The following is a 4,285-nucleotide window of genomic DNA, read 5'->3' on the forward strand; positions in this document are numbered from 1 at the left end:
CCACTAGGAGTTTGTTTAATTTGGAGGCCAAGAAAGAAGGTTAGCTCTCCCATTAAACTCATTTCAAACTCACTAGTCATGAGTTTTCCAAACTCTTCACACAAGGACTCATTGGCCGATCCAAACACAATATCATCCACATAAACTTGAACAAGAAGGATGTCATCATTAGAAACTTTAATGAACAAAGTAGTGTCGGTGGTTCCTCTTTGAAAATGATTTTCCAATAGGAAGGCACTAAGCCTTTCATACCAAGCTCTAGGAGCTTGTCTAAGGCCATAAAGAGCCTTTGATAGTTTAAAAACATGATTAGAAAAATCTTTATGTTCAAAACCGGGGGGTTGAGCCACATACACTTCTCTATCAATAAAGCCATTAAGGAAAGCACATTTAACATCCATTTGAAACATTTTGAAACCCTTATGGGCAGCATAGGCAAGAAACAACCTAATTGCTTCCAATCTAGCTACCGGAGCAAAAGACTCATCAAAATCAATTCCCTCTTCTTGATCGTAACCTTGGGCCACTAATCTAGCCTTGTTACGAACAACTTGTCCATCCTCACCAAGCTTATTTTTAAATACCCATTTAGTACCCGTTACTTTCTTACCATCCGGATGAGGTACTAATGTCCAAACCTCATTCTTGTCAAATTGAGCAAGCTCCTCTTGCATGGCCTTAATCCAAGATGGATCTTCAAGGGCTTGCTTGACATTGTTTGGCTCCATTTGTGACAAGAGAGCAAAGTTGCTAGGTTCGGTTGGCCTTTTGGTGGAGGATCTTGTGATTATACCTTGAGAAGGATCACCAATGATGAAGTCATGAGGATAACCCTTCATGGATTTCCATTCTCTAGGTTTTCGGATAGGTGTTGGGCTTTGATGATCTTCTGGTGGTCTCACTGTTTCATTTGCTCGTGTCTGCTCAGGAGACAAAATGGAAATTTCTCCCTCGATCTGACGAGACAAAACTGGGCTGACAGATTCTTCATTTTGCACAGATTTGGGATTTTCTTTATTTGTTCCACCTTCTTCACCATCTGATTCATTATCCTTTACAGTACTGGGAATCAAGTTAGAATCACAAAAGGTAACATGTATGGATTCCTCTATGGTCCTATGTTCTTTGAGATAAACTCTATATGCCTTGCTTGTGGTGGAATATCCAACAAACATTCCTTCATAGGATTTTGGATCAAATTTTCCAAGATTTTCTTTATTGTTAAGTACAAAGCATTTGCATCCAAAGACATAAAAGTACTTAAGATTTGGAGGGGTTCCTTTCTATAGCTCATAAGGGGTTTTCTTTAACCCTTTTCTAATGATTGTTCTATTCAAAATATAACATGCTGTGTTCACAGCTTCAGCCCATAAAAATTTAGGAATTTCATTCTCACATAGCATAGCCCTAGTCATTTCTTGAAGGCTTCGATTCCTTCTTTCAACCACCCCATTTTGTTGGGGGGTTCTAGGGCATGAAAAATTATGAGAAATCCCTAAGTCATCACAAAATTTTTCAAAATCTTGATTTTCAAATTCTCTTCCATGATCACTTCTCAAATGGGCAATTTTCAAATCCTTTTCATTTTGAATTTTCTTGCAAAGGGTGGAAAAAGCATAAAATGCATCATTCTTATGAGCAAGGAAAAGTACCCAACCAAATCTAGAATAATCATCCACCACCACAAGACCATAGTGTTTACCTCCTAAACTTTGAGTTCTAGTAGGACCAAAAAGATCAATATGTAACATCTCCAATGGCCTTTTGGTTGAGATTCCATCTTTTGATTTAAAAGAGGATTTTACTTGCTTGCCCAATTGACATTCATCACAAGTAAGATCCTTATCAAACTTGATGTTTGGAATTCCTCTAACCAAATTCTTTTTAACTAGCTTAGAAATTTGATACATGCTAGCATGCCCCAACTTTCTATGCCAAAGCCATTTTTCAGATTCAAAAGAAGTAAAACATGTTATATTTTGTTCCTTTAAATCCTCAAGAGTTAATCCATACACGTTGTTGCATCTCTTGGCTTCAAATAAAATATCCCCAGTTTTCTCACAAACAACCAAACAAACAAACTTCTTAAAAATAACATCAAAACCTAAATCACACAATTGACTCACACTAAGCAAATTATGTTTCAAGCCATGTACAAGAAGGACATCATTTATACAAGATGAAAAATTTTTACCCACTTTCCCAACAGCCACTATTTTTCCTTTTGCATCATCACCAAATGTGACAAATCCTCCATCATATTCATCCAGCTTTATGAAGATGGTTGTCTTCCCGGTCATGTGCCTAGAGCATCCACTATCCATGTACCACATATTTTCTTTCTTCTTGGATGCTAGGCATACCTGCAAAATAAACTTAAGTGACCTTAGGTATCCAAATTTTCTTGGATCCTTTTACGTTAAACCACCTCTTATGTCTCAGATCATTATAATAAAAAACAACCTTGTAAACTTTATCACCTATCATTCTTTCTCCAAAGAAACATTGAACTGGAAAATGACCACTTCGGTTGCACATTCTACAAAATCTTGGAGTTGCAGCTTTGTTAAAGTGAGTTGGATCTTGATATGTTACATCATTTGAAGATGAGGCAATATTTTCAAAAAGTGATTTTTCAGATTTATAAAATCCCAACCCAGCTTTATCATAAAGAGGTTTTTGACTGGCTAAGATTTGGTTCAAATTTTCAGAACTTTGGGTGAACTTGGCTAAGTCTTCTTTAAGTCTGTTAACCTCTTTAAGCAACTCTTCATTTTGCTTAAAACAATTCACATATGCAAGGACAGAATGGTCACTTTCACAGCTTCTAACTTGGGCTTTTAACTGCTTATTCTCTTCCACAAGATCATAAGCAGTTTCGGCCTCTCTTAGTTTTTCTTTGAGAAAGTCATTTTCAGCTTTAAGAATGAAATTTTGTTGTTCAAGATCTTGATTCTCAGTTAGAAAACATCTTATTTTTTCAGAAAGGTGATCTATCATGAGATGAAGGTCTTCGGTGTTAGAGTTTTGAAATGATACCTGATCTATCTCATCTGCCATGAGACAGTGCTGTGATTTAATCTCAGACTCTTCATCATCATCATCTGAGTCATTCTCCAAATCTTCCCATGTGGCCATCAGTCCCTTCTTCTTTACTCTTTTCGGCTTTTCTTCTTTTTTCAATTTGGGACAATCAGATCTGAAATGACCCATTTCCTTGCAATTGTAACAAGTTACTTTGCTAAGGTCTTTCTTCATCTTCCTTGAGCTGCTGCCTTTGCCTTTGAGCTTCACCATTTTCCTGAATTTTTTTGCAAACAACACAAACTCATTTTCAGAAGAGTTATCACTGGACTCTCAGAAATAATTAAAGCTTTTGTTTCCCACTCTTTAGTGAGACATCTCAATACTCTTTTCACAAGCACAGAATCAGAATGTGTTATTCCCATAACATCCAAGCCAACAATGATGATATTGAACCGTTCAAACAGTTCATCAATGGACTCTCCTTCCTTCATTGCAAACATCTCATATTCCCTGTTTAACATGTCAGTCCGAGTCTTCTTTACAAGAGTGGTTCCCTCATGAGTGATTTGCAACTTATCCCAGATTTCCTTTGCCGTTGTGCATCGTGATACTCGTCGGTACTCCTCAAAGCTGATAGCACAGTTGAGCAGATTTATTGCCTTGGCATTTAACTCCACCTTCTTCCTATCTTCTTCGGTCCAGCTTGCTTCTGGTTTGAGAGAAGTTACTCCTTGAGCATTTGTGGTAGTTGGAAATGTAGGACCTTCCAAGATGATCTTCCAAAGTCTGTAATCTACGGCTTGTACAAATATCTTCATCCTCTCCTTCCAATAGGTATAGTTTTTCCCATTGAAAAGAGGAGGTCTGTTGCTCGATTGACCTTCAACCAGATTGTAAGACACCACGCTTGCGCCACTGTTTTCTGCCATGAGGATCTTTACTCCAAGCTGCAAAGCTTGATCTCTTTGAGACCAAGCTCTGATACCAATTGATGGTTTCAGTGGCTAAGAGAAGGGGGGGTTGAATCTTAGCCCCTTTTTGCTAGCTTAAAACTGACTGGACTTAGAAGAGACTTTTCTGTTTTATCTCGTCCCTAGCCACGAGACATTTTCATTTTGTCTCGTCACTTGACACGAGACAATTTTGATTCTTCATCTGAACAGTAAAAAACAGAATTGAAGTAGGAAGAAGGAAAGAAGATTACACCCAGATATATCCTGGTTCAGCTGCTAAGTGCAGTGCAGCCTACATCCAGTCT

This window comes from Arachis duranensis, chromosome 5 (assembly GCF_000817695.3).
Source record: "Arachis duranensis cultivar V14167 chromosome 5, aradu.V14167.gnm2.J7QH, whole genome shotgun sequence".
Taxonomy (NCBI): domain Eukaryota; kingdom Viridiplantae; phylum Streptophyta; class Magnoliopsida; order Fabales; family Fabaceae; genus Arachis; species Arachis duranensis.